This window comes from Semicossyphus pulcher, unplaced genomic scaffold (genome assembly GCF_022749685.1).
Source record: "Semicossyphus pulcher isolate SPU_LCO1_2020_fin unplaced genomic scaffold, fSemPul1.0.p SCAF_3, whole genome shotgun sequence".
Lineage (NCBI taxonomy): Eukaryota > Metazoa > Chordata > Actinopteri > Labriformes > Labridae > Semicossyphus > Semicossyphus pulcher.
The window spans coordinates 412,989-426,394 of record NW_027211704.1 but is presented as its reverse complement, the minus strand read 5'-3'; positions in this window follow the sequence as shown (position 1 = coordinate 426,394).

Below are 13,406 nucleotides of genomic sequence, written 5' to 3'. Positions count from 1 at the left end.
CTCACATTTACATATGGGCCATGATGTTTAACGACTGCATTCATGTTGCATTAACAATATGAGGTGAAGAAATGCTAACTACTGATGTGCTGTTGGGTAGTTTAATCGACAGCAATCCATCATGTTCTATAGGACAGTTATATGTTAGTAGTGTTGTTGTCCTGTGAGAAGCACACATTTATAAAAAGCTTTTAAGCTTTGTGATCATTTATTACTAACGGAAGAATTGTCGATGTGGAGGGATCTTTTTCAACACATGAAAGAGATCATCTGGAAGATGTTCATGTAAATAAATGTCTGTAAATCTCTCTCTCTCTCTGAATGAGGTAACACATGGTGACTGAGCCTATGGCCCGCTGATGAAAGCCTTTGCATTTGCAGTATATAGTATTATTATGGGCTGGGTGTCTGGTGTGACTTTGCTAGAGTTATACCTCTTTCCCACCAAAATAGTGCGTTGACGCAGGTTTTTCAGACCCGGGAAGACCTGCTTATAGATGCCGTTTGTCTCTTTTCCCATTGCAAGTGAAGTATACTCCTGTCCGTCTCTTTTCTGCTGCATCACTGTCTGACGTCACAAACAGGAGACAGGGTTAGTAACCAGTGAAGATGTGACGGTGGTTAGGTCTTTATTGTCTTTATTACTCATTCAGTCTGTTTATCAAACTCGGCGGCGACAAATTTGGAACGATGTTCGAGGACGGAGACAGGTGGAGTTTGTGGTGTCGACCCGGCTTCTGTGTTCCCATCAATGCCGATCAGAGCAGAGGCGATAATTACCCGGGACTGCTGCAGAGTCATGTGACCTGGGTTATAACCTTTCCCACTAAGCAAAAAAGGCGGGTGTTAGCTGGTTTTTTGACCAGTGGGAAAGCGCCTTTAGTGACGCGTTTTCCATCAGCCAGCAGTGGTTGGTCTGCCAGAGAGGGTAGGCGGAGCTAAGCGGCTGCTTTTCCGCTCTCTGCAAGTGTTGCGAGTAAACAGTAATCTACTATGGCTGAACAAACAAAGAAAAGATGGATGACTACAGATACAACTTCAACAAGAAGTGAAAATCCAAAGAAGAAGAAACAAACTCGACGCTCAGATGAAGCAAACAGTCTGAAAAGGAAAGCGACCGTCAGCCAGGAAGATCAAGAGTTACAACCGGAGCCGACCGTGGACGTCACACATGCAGCACTGTCTGGATATCTGGGAAGTGTGCTCCTGCAGTTACCGTTTATCGCCACAGGTGGCGCCAAAGAGAACGAGACTGAGATCTTTGAGATTATAGCTTTAAGACAATCAAACACTTAGCTAATCATTTATTCGACTGTAAAGAATTGAAAGCAGATTCAGAGAAACACATAAAGTAATAACATTAATGTGCAAATGTTCAATAGCTGTTTAAACAATAACTGTTAAGCTTCTTCTTGAGATAGAAAGTCAAATAATTCATTGATGAGAGAAATGAGATCCAAATATATTTGAGAGTAATGTTCCTCCCGTGAAAAATAGAACAATTTGAAGCGTTTCATTGAGACCTGTAACATGTTCAGCCTATGAGTGGAGCTGGGCCTTCAGCCAGCACCTGTGGTATTGATTACCTGTTGTTTCCTGAAACGTGTATCTGCTACTTATCTCTGCAAATATAATGAAAGACGTAGCAGTTCATCACTTTTAATGCAAGTTGCAAAGTTTTGAGGCTTTATTTGTCTAACACATTACACATAACACCTCTGGAGCGGCACGGTGGTGCAGTGGTTCGCGCTGTCGCCTCACAGCTAGAAGGTTTATAGTTTGAATCCCGGTTCAGACGTAGTGGGCCTTTCTGTGTTAGTCTGCATGTTCTCCCTGTGCATGCGTGGGTTCCTCCGGCTTCCTCCCACAGTCCAGACAGGCTGCTTTCATTGGCGAGTCTTTTGCCCGTGTGTGTGGGTGTGAGCTTTTTAAGATCACATGGCAGAAGAGGCTTAAATGTTTTAATGTGAAGTTGATATTTCTAACAGCTAACCTGTTCAAATGTATTTCACTAGTAGTTAGTGTAAAAGGCTTCTCTAATATAACCTGTAGGTGTGATGTGTTCTGCATGCTGACACTTCGACTAATATAATTAAATATTTGTTTTTGTTCAATTGAAGCACAGACATTCATTTGTTGTTCTCTTCTCTTTGATCGATCCGGAGCCCTTCACAAAGTGTGTGTGTCGCCCAACTTCATGAACTGCTGGTTTTATGTTCAACACATTTCTCAGATATCTCAAATGTACTGTTACATTTAATGTGAAGCTTTAAATGGTGACACATCTTTGTTAATCAGCACAGATCAAAGCATTCTCTCACAGCAGGTACTTCTGACAATCAAAGATCAGGAAAGATGATCACGCTGAACAGATCGATGGATACACAAATACAATACAAAGAATATATAGCCATGTAATAATCATTAAACAAATAAATATACAGAAAGGAATAAATATTGCTTTGCTTGGATTCCACTGGCAAAAGAATACAAAAACAGAGTAAAGTTTGCCTGAGGGTGGCGCCAGAGGCATGGCACGCTGCTGTCACTGTTCAGCCACAGTCTCAAGTTCCTCAAATGACAAATAAATAATTTAATGCAAACTTACTTTTGTGAGAGAAGTCAGGATATTTCAGGGGATGACAATCAGAAAATCAATGCTGCTGAAGCGGTCATCTATACTGCGATCATCAGCGTGTTTCATAATGTGAACCATCTTCAGCAGTCTAACAAAGTGAAACACAGGTCATCCTTTAGCACAGTTACATACAGTGAAGTCCATCACGCATCACAGAGGAGAGCTTGGTCTATAACAACAGAAAATATACTCCTCCTCTACTGCTCCTGCTGCAGAGCACAAAGCTCTTTATGCCTCCGCTGCCACAAAGCATGAAAATAAGGAATAAATCCAGAGTAGGTGTCTCTCCCCGTCCTGGCCTCGGGGTGCCCGGGGGGCGTTCAGAAACCCTTCAGCAGCACACAATTTCATGGAGCCTAAAACGCCTGATTCAAATGTAACTTAAATAAATGACCATGAAAAGCTCATTTCATATTGCGGGTGCACATAACATGCTGTTTATATGTTAAAGTGAGAATCACCTTATTTATTACACTGAAGCGATTCCACTCGTTACTTCAGGTGCTGCTCGAGTAGAAGAGCACCGATAAGAGACGGGGGGCTACTAGCTAACATCAGGAGCGGCTCAAATTTGTAGCAGAGCCTCTGGTTGGTGGAAAGTAAGGAACACAGTTTCTGATTGGTCAACAGACTCAACACAAGGCATCCAGAAGTGGCTAAGTGGACGGCTAACAGTTTTTAGCACGGAGACATGGATGAAAGATCATGAAGTATTGGATGGATCATTAAGATTCACTGCACAGTCACTCTACCCGACTGAGGCCCGATCAGCTCACAGCAAAGAGACCATCGGTGACACCAGGAAACGGTGATTGGTCAATTTGCACAAAAGTTGCTGTGATTGGCCAAAATTGCAAGGTCGTGAAAAATGTGTGAAGTCACAACTTCCTGGAGGGACGGGTCGTTTCTAGAATCACAATGAGAACATTTTCAACCCTCCTGCAAATGTGTGGCTACCTGCTGTGTGCAGGATCACACATACGTGTATGTATGTATGTATATGCACGTGTGTGTGTGTGTGTGTGTGTGTGTGTGTGTGTGTGTGTGTGGTGTGTGTGTGGTTTTAATAAAAAATAAATGATGGCTGGATTCCATTTAGCTGCTTCAGTTTCAGGGTCCTGATGTTGTGCATGCTGTCACGCGGTCACGGCTCACTGCTACGAGTTACAGCTCCGCTCTGCTGACAAAAAGGCCTTTTGTGTGTCACTTGTGTGTTTTCATGCACACACAGCTTTGTGTGTGTTGTTTGCCAGCTTGCTCACATTTGGTCCCCTGGATGGCTCGTACTCATGTATAAGCCTCAGCCACAACATGGCGACACTAAGAGGTTAGCGTCCACATGTCCCACTAAACAAACTACAGAACACATCAGAATAAAACCAGAGAATAACATGTTGTCTCTCAGTGTAATAACTTGGATGATGCTAATACATGAACTCTTCGTAGTGTTCTCATTATAAACTGATAAATAACTTCTCGGTTCCCTGAATCATTCATGCAGTATGTGAGGTTTCTGCAGCAACAATGTTCACGAGCTGACAGTGATGTAAAACAGCGATAAAACCCAACTTACATTTCTGTGGCCTGCAGAGGCAGCGCGGCTACATTCCCGCCTCCTCTGCCCCCCCCCCTCTCTCTCGAAGGAAAGACAGGAACTGAGTCTCATCACTTATTTAACTTTGTTTCCACACGTGAAGTGGAGGCAGGACAAACATTAAAGAGAAAGAGTAAGGACAAACATGGTCCCATACGTGTTTGAGAGGACACTTCATGTGTTGTTTCTGATGGACGCTCTGACAAGGACTTACACCATCACAGATCACCTCATTAGTGGTCCTGTCTTCCATCCTGTCTTCCTTCCCTTCCCTCCTCTCCTCACTTCAGGCTGCATGGAAATGGATGACTTCACAGTGCGGCTCGGCAGCGAGAGAGGGGAAGTCATTAGGGTATTCTGGGTTAACAAGGCGGCGAGCGGGATGTGCAGACTTCAGCAGGAGCCTACAGCAGCTCTGAGGGATGGCACTCATGCAGAGTAAACTTCCTCAGTCTGATGGCTTCCAACACATCACAGTTTTTAACCGAGTTGGACGTTTGGAGCATGATGTAGTCTGATCAGCTTCCAGGGAAATAAACCTCGGAGAGCTGCGCTGATCCGCACGCTGTTTGCTCAACATATAATTGTGTATTACACATGACAGCACATCTTACAATCCCAAAGTGTTCGCTGTCTGTTTGTACGTCAACGTGCTTTAATTACAACATTAACATGAAGTGTTCAAATGTTAAGCATCAGTCTGACACCTTCAGCTGTGACAGAAGGAACAGCAGCACATTCAAAGCACGACAGTTTGAGGCAGACAGACAGGCAGACAGGCAGACAGGCAGACAGGCAGACAAACAGACAGACAGACAGACAGGCAGACAGGCAGACAGACAGACAGACAGACAGACAGGCAGGCAGACAGGCAGACAGGCAGACAAACAGACAGACAGACAGACAGGCAGACAGGCAGGCAGGCAGGCAGGCAGGCAGACAGGCAGACAGGCAGACAGACAGACAGGCAGGCAGGCAGGCAGGCAGACAGACAGGCAGACAGACAGACAGGCAAGCAGGCAGACAGGCAGGCAGACAGACAGACAGACAGGCAGGCAGGCAGACAGACAGACAGACAGACAGACAGGCAGACAGGCAGACAGGCAGACAGGCAGTCTGCCGCCTTGCCTGTTGAAGGCCGTGCTGCTCCTGGTGGTTCGTGTCGGGCCTCTCTAACAGAGTACGGTCTGGACCTGCTCGTTTGTGTCTCTTGATAACTTATATTAATAACATTTGATTGACTGAATGTGATTGATGCGTCACTCTCCACGCTCACCTGACAGACACTTCCTCCCGATGTGGTGTCTATGTAACCTGCAGGTCTCTCCCTCTGCAGCAGAACCACGCTCATACTTTCAGCCACACCTCAGCATCCACCTGCGAGGAGCGATGAGGTCAGAGCCTACAACACCAGCTATCACAAACGTGAGTTGTCTGACTGAACTACTGTTACTTAAAGCTGCAGTGTTTGTTATTTGGCCACTTGGGGGCAGCAAAACCAGCAAAAACCATTTGACAAACGCTCAATAGATTTCCCGTCCATACTTCCTGCTGATGCCAAGAAGCTTTGCATTTATTTGTCTGTGCTGGTTTCCACCATCTCCTGTGCAACACATTTGTGTCTGCACGTCTTCATGAGCAGGTAGTGACATCAAATAAAACAATGAGTTAATAAGGGCAGAGGAGACGGCCCTGATGGAAACTTGTGTTAAAGACTGAAGCTGAGGAGGTGTGCTGGAAACGGGGCACTGCTAACGCTCTGTGACCCTTTCACAGACGTTGGCTCTAAATGATAGCAGCTTTAACCGGCTGAATCCTTCTTCCACCACGATGAGTGAATACTGATTCACCTTTTCACCTTCTTCTTCGTCTTTGTGCGCTCACTCCCACTCTGTCTCTTTTAAGGCCACTACAGACTAAACTGTGACCTACTGGAGCCTGCCTCTAATTACTCTGTACACTCACTGCAGTCAGGCAAACGCCCCTGTCATCCTGAGACTGTACGAGATGATCCTTCACCGTGTGTGGCATCCGTTCACACTGTAGGTAAAGACACACATTTGCACCTTTTGTTCGTTTATCCTGCTGGCTTCTGTTCGGCTCACAGAGACGGTTTGCTGTTTGTTTCTTTGTCCACCTCTTCATCCGTCCTCCGTGTCTCATGTCAGACGTGGTTTGTGAGCACGACTCGGTCTACGTACTTCCTCACACATTTAGAAACAGTACATACAAACACATCCTGGTGCGCACTATAGATCATCCTCTCACATGTCAAACACATGTTCACATGTCCTATAAATGGGCTCCATTTGTTCTCCAGACCTGTCAGCAGTTTTATGACCGTCTCCACCATCGTACAGGGGACATGCCGTCAGTGAGCGGCGGTGATGGAGGGACCACTGCTAGACCAAACAAAGAGAAGAGAAGGCAGGCACATGTACACATACAGCTAATTTACTGCTGACAGGATATTAATAACTTTCTCTCAGCAGGCCGTCGGTTTGTAGGTTTCCTCTCTTTATTACAGAACGCAACAACAATGTTTAGCTAAGCTTTCGACCGCATCGCTCGGCTTCTTCTGGTCACCGTCTTGGACGGGAAATGTGTGAGGTTGATCAGTCAGTTTTTCTTGGAAGGGGCGACTTTTTCTGGTTTTTGAAATGTGTCTTAAATAAGAAGAAAGTATATTTAACATATATGTGAGATGAGGATAAAACCAGATGTTTTGTTCAGCTACATGATGAACACCCAGAAAAAGGTCAGAGGAGGAGCTTCACTGTCCTCATTTAAAACTCCTTAAATAAAGCATCTTCTTACCAGACAGGGTGTTTTCCACATGCGCTGTGGATGCTACAGGAATGCATGTGTTGCATGATCTCATAAATACTTGTTCTCAGAGTATTGTGTGCAGAGGAACAGGACCTAGTTGGCTTCTGGCAGCCCTGCAGCATAAAATGTTAGAAGTGGTCTCCCATGGTGTAACTGGCACAGACTGGAGGATAGTTTTAGCTAGCTGCCACGCCACAGACAGGCAGTCCAGCAGATAGACAAATAGAAAGTCTAATGGGCAATTTGGTGGACACGAACACACAGCAAGGAGAGGAGAGACGGGAGGGCACGAGGAGGCCAAGAGAGGAGAGAGGAGGTCTGCAAACGGGGGAATTAGAAACATGTGCGCTGGTCTGACTGCTGGTCTTTCTTCTCCTCTGCCTCATCCAGACAGCCACACACAACAAAGACTGGAGACGGGCCAGAAGTGGTGTGAGGCTGAGTGCGAAGGTGATGATACATGGGCAGTGTTTGGTAGCAGGCTGGCAGCGTGTTATGGAAGAAAGATGGAGCTAGCTAATCCTAAACAAATGCACATGACACAGCGGGCTGTAAAGAGTTCAGAAGTAACAGTGAGAGGGGTTTGGGGGATATCTGTCTGTCTGTCTGTCTGTCTGCTGTGTGTGGTATGTACCTGTTGTTTAATCACAGAATTAAAACAAACTAAAACAAGTGTCACATGAAATGTTGTGCTGCACAAACAAACGGAAATCTGAGGTAACAAAGCTCACAGTAAAAACATCTTTAAAATGTGTGTGTACATGAACACATCTGCTGCACACGCACAGAATTTACTTTGGATGACAAACCATGTCACTGGATTCATCAGCTGGAACTCATTCATGTGATGACAACATGAAGGACAGACGGATGAATCAAAGCTTTTCTCTACAACAATTATCAAACCGCAGCCAAGTGTGAAGATAACATTTCATTCAGACGGATCACAATGCAGCATTAACGGCCCGCTGTGGGGCCGACATGACTTCGACAGACGGGGACGACAGTGAGGGACACGTCGAACCTTTGATGTTCATATTTAAGCTCATCACAGATTCAGATCAGTCGATTGTTGCTGTGAGACTGTAAACTGGGGTTTTTTAGCTTTGGTTGGTTTGGTTGGTTTTAATATTTCAGTCACATGTTGAACATCGTTTTTAAATTATACATATAATTAATTCTTTATTCAAAATGTTTGCATTTCTGGTTTTAGCTAAATTAATGAGTAAATGTTAAAAAGGACCGGTACGTACTTCTTTACACTAAATGGACATGTGACTGAGCGGGCCGGGGATCCAACCACCAACCCTCTGACTGAGAGACGTCCGACTGAGACACAGCCGCCGAGCGAAATCCTTTAGAGGGAAATGTAAATACTTGAACAAACACAAATAACCAGGAAACGAACACCTGTGAGACCACCTTAAAGGAGACATTCGCCGCTGTCAGTCAAAGCTGGTCTCTGTAATCCATAGAAGCAATAATATTTGAAATTGGCGCCATAGCTGTGGAGAAAGTCGTACAAACAGCTCCTGGTTTCTGCTATTCTACATTCCTACAACACCCAGCATGCATTGCTGAAAGGAACGGCCCAGCGAGAGACGCCCGAGTGAAATACGACCGTTTCTCTGCAGGCGACGGCTCAGAGCGGGACAGAGTCTGAAACACGACGAGAATATACCGGTGGATCGTCTAAAACATCTTCAGGTCTGCAGTCGACATTTCAAACCTGACGATTCTGAACGAGACGTGACATCGGAGGCGGCGGAGAGAAACTGCATTTGTTTCCACCATAATGACATTAGCTCCCCATGATAGCATGACAGGACTGAGGGGGGAAATCAGCGAACTGCCCCTTTAAGTTAAAACCATATGCAGCCTCACAACTCATGTAAGGTCATGAACGTTCTGTGGTAGGAAGTGAGATCAGGTGCGATGTGAAGCAGTGTTCATGATGGTGAACATGTGAAGAGGTGTTCATGATGGTGAACATGTGAAGCGGTGTTCATGATGGTGAACATGTGAAGAGGTGTTCATGATGGTGAACATGTGAAGCGGTGTTCATGATGGTGAACATGTGAAGCAGTGTTCATGATGGTGAACATGTGATGAGGTGTTCATGATGGTGAACATGTGAAGCGGTGTTCATGATGGTGAACATGTGAAGCGGTGTTCATGATGGTGAACATGGTGAACATGTGATGAGGTGTTCATGATGGTGAACATGTGAAGAGGTGTTCATGATGGTGAACATGTGAAGCGGTGTTCATGATGGTGAACATGTGAAGCGGTGTTCATGATGGTGAACATGGTGAACATGTGAAGAGGTGTTCATGATGGTGAACATGTGAAGCGGTGTTCATGATGGTGAACATGGTGAACATGTGAAGAGGTGTTCATGATGGTGAACATGTGAAGCGGTGTTCATGATGGTGAACATGAACATGTGAAGCAGTGTTCATGATGGTGAACATGTGAAGCGGTGTTCATGATGGTGAACATGTGAAGAGGTGTTCATGATGGTGAACATGTGAAGCGGTGTTCATGATGGTGAACATGTGAAGCAGTGTTCATGATGGTGAACATGTGATGAGGTGTTCATGATGGTGAACATGTGAAGAGGTGTTCATGATGGTGAACATGTGAAGAGGTGTTCATGATGGTGAACATGTGAAGAGGTGTTCATGATGGTGAACATGTGAAGAGGTGTTCATGATGGTGAACATGTGAAGCAGTGTTCATGATGGTGAACATGTGAAGAGGTGTTCATGATGGTGAACATGTGAAGAGGTGTTCATGATGGTGAACATGAACATGTGAAGCAGTGTTCATGATGGTGAACATGTGAAGCGGTGTTCATGATGGTGAACATGTGAAGCGGTGTTCATGATGGTGAACATGTGAAGCAGTGTTCATGATGGTGAACATGTGATGAGGTGTTCATGATGGTGAACATGTGAAGCGGTGTTCATGATGGTGAACATGTGAAGCGGTGTTCATGATGGTGAACATGGTGAACATGTGATGAGGTGTTCATGATGGTGAACATGTGAAGAGGTGTTCATGATGGTGAACATGTGAAGCGGTGTTCATGATGGTGAACATGTGAAGCGGTGTTCATGATGGTGAACATGGTGAACATGTGAAGAGGTGTTCATGATGGTGAACATGTGAAGCGGTGTTCATGATGGTGAACATGGTGAACATGTGAAGAGGTGTTCATGATGGTGAACATGTGAAGCGGTGTTCATGATGGTGAACATGTGAAGCGGTGTTCATGATGGTGAACATGTGAAGAGGTGTTCATGATGGTGAACATGTGAAGCAGTGTTCATGATGGTGAACATGTGAAGCGGTGTTCATGATGGTGAACATGTGAAGCGGTGTTCATGATGGTGAACATGTGAAGAGGTGTTCATGATGGTGAACATGTGAAGCAGTGTTCATGATGGTGAACATGTGAAGCGGTGTTCATGATGGTGAACATGTGAAGCGGTGTTCATGATGGTGAACATGAACATGTGAAGAGGTGTTCATGATGGTGAACATGTGAAGAGGTGTTCATGATGGTGAACATGTGAAGAGGTGTTCATGATGGTGAACATGAACATGTGAAGCAGTGTTCATGATGGTGAACATGTGAAGAGGTGTTCATGATGGTGAACATGTGAAGCAGTGTTCATGATGGTGAACATGTGAAGAGGTGTTCATGATGGTGAACATGTGAAGCGGTGTTCATGATGGTGAACATGAACATGTGAAGAGGTGTTCATGATGGTGAACATGTGAAGAGGTGTTCATGATGGTGAACATGTGAAGCGGTGTTCATGATGGTGAACATGTGAAGCGGTGTTCATGATGGTGAACATGAACATGTGAAGAGGTGTTCATGATGGTGAACATGTGAAGCGGTGTTCATGATGGTGAACATGTGAAGCGGTGTTCATGATGGTGAACATGTGAAGAGGTGTTCATGATGGTGAACATGAACATGTGAAGCAGTGTTCATGATGGTGAACATGTGAAGAGGTGTTCATGATGGTGAACATGTGAAGAGGTGTTCATGATGGTGAACATGTGAAGCGGTGTTCATGATGGTGAACATGTGAAGCGGTGTTCATGATGGTGAACATGAACATGTGAAGCAGTGTTCATGATGGTGAACATGTGAAGCGGTGTTCATGATGGTGAACATGTGAAGCGGTGTTCATGATGGTGAACATGAACATGTGAAGCAGTGTTCATGATGGTGAACATGTGAAGCGGTGTTCATGATGGTGAACATGTGAAGAGGTGTTCATGATGGTGAACATGTGAAGAGGTGTTCATGATGGTGAACATGTGAAGCAGTGTTCATGATGGTGAACATGTGAAGAGGTGTTCATGATGGTGAACATGTGAAGCGGTGTTCATGATGGTGAACATGAACATGTGAAGAAGTGTTCATGATGGTGAACATGTGAAGAGGTGTTCATGATGGTGAACATGTGAAGCGGTGTTCATGATGGTGAACATGAACATGTGAAGAGGTGTTCATGATGGTGAACATGTGAAGCGGTGTTCATGATGGTGAACATGTGAAGCGGTGTTCATGATGGTGAACATGTGAAGAGGTGTTCATGATGGTGAACATGAACATGTGAAGCAGTGTTCATGATGGTGAACATGTGAAGAGGTGTTCATGATGGTGAACATGTGAAGAGGTGTTCATGATGGTGAACATGTGAAGCGGTGTTCATGATAGTGAACATGTGAAGCGGTGTTCATGATGGTGAACATGTGAAGAGGTGTTCATGATAGTGAACATGTGAAGCGGTGTTCATGATGGTGAACATGTGAAGCGGTGTTCATGATGGTGAACATGTGAAGCAGTGTTCATGATGGTGAACATGTGAAGAGGTGTTCATGATGGTGAACATGTGAAGCAGTGTTCATGATGGTGAACATGTGAAGAGGTGTTCATGATGGTGAACATGTGAAGCGGTGTTCATGATGGTGAACATGTGAAGCGGTGTTCATGATGGTGAACATGAACATGTGAAGCAGTGTTCATGATGGTGAACATGTGAAGAGGTGTTCATGATGGTGAACATGTGAAGAGGTGTTCATGATAGTGAACATGTGAAGCGGTGTTCATGATGGTGAACATGTGAAGCGGTGTTTTATGAACACAACAGAAGCAACAATGTGTCCTTTAAAAATGCATTGTAAATAAATATGTATTTATCATTCAGCAGTTGTTGGTATTTTATCCATTCATGATTAATTCATGTTTAATGTCACAATCTCATGTTTACTTTCTGTCGTTTCTCCTGCAGTTTGATTCCCAGTCTGTTTGTAGCATCTTTTCTGTGTTTCCCTCTGAAGTCTACAAGTTATTCTTTGAATGTGAAACAAACTAAGTTCACATCTGGAACAGAAACAAAAGTGGTTCAATGAACTCTTTAAATTATTGTGGCATCTTTCCTCACTGCAGGAACACAGGACTGAAGGCGGAAATGATAAATTATTCATGTATGCTATGTAAAATTATACCAGTGTGTGTGTGTGTGTGTGTGTGTGTGTGTGTGTGTGTGTGCGTGTTTACAAGAATGTGATCAGCATAAATGTTGCAGCTTGAAATCTGCCCACCTGCGTTCAACTCTTCGCTCATGCACAAGTGTGCGGCTGGAGTGCGTGCAGTGACTAAAGTGGAGGTCCGCAGTGAGAGAGTGAGAGAGTGTACGTATCATCAGTGCGGTGGTGGTGGTGGTGGTTAGAAGAGGAGGAAGAGGAGAAGGAGGAGGAGGCGGGGGTCGGACACGGAGAGACAGACGCCAGCCTCGGTTTGGAGCTGAGCCTGAGGAGGGACTGTGGCTGATGGAGAGCGGAGGAACTGGGGAGAGAGGGAGAGAGGAAAAAGAGGAAAAGAGGAGAAACTTTGGTTATGGAAATGATGAAATGAAGCTGAGTGATGAAGAAGAGGAGGAAGCTGTGTTTCCAACAAATGAGCTGAAAGAGGCAGCGGTGAAGAAGGGACATATGAAGTGTGAGGGGGCTGGGAGGACGAGAGAGAGGAAAAAGAGGAGGAAGAGGGGGAGGATGTGTCGCTGGAGGGGGGTGAGGAAGAAGAGGAGGAGAAGGAAGAAGGGGGGAGAGGGGGCTCATTAACCAGTGCGAGATTGGAGCCTCAGTGGCTTGCTCGCATTCAACCACACTCGTCCTTTGATGAGGGCTGGATCCTCCAGCTCAATCAGTCCCACATGAGTCCAACTGCGAGGAGACGAAAGCGAGAGAGGCCAGAAAGACTGGAGGAGGGAGACAGAGGGGGGAGACAGAGGGGGGAGACTGGAGGAGGAATGGAAG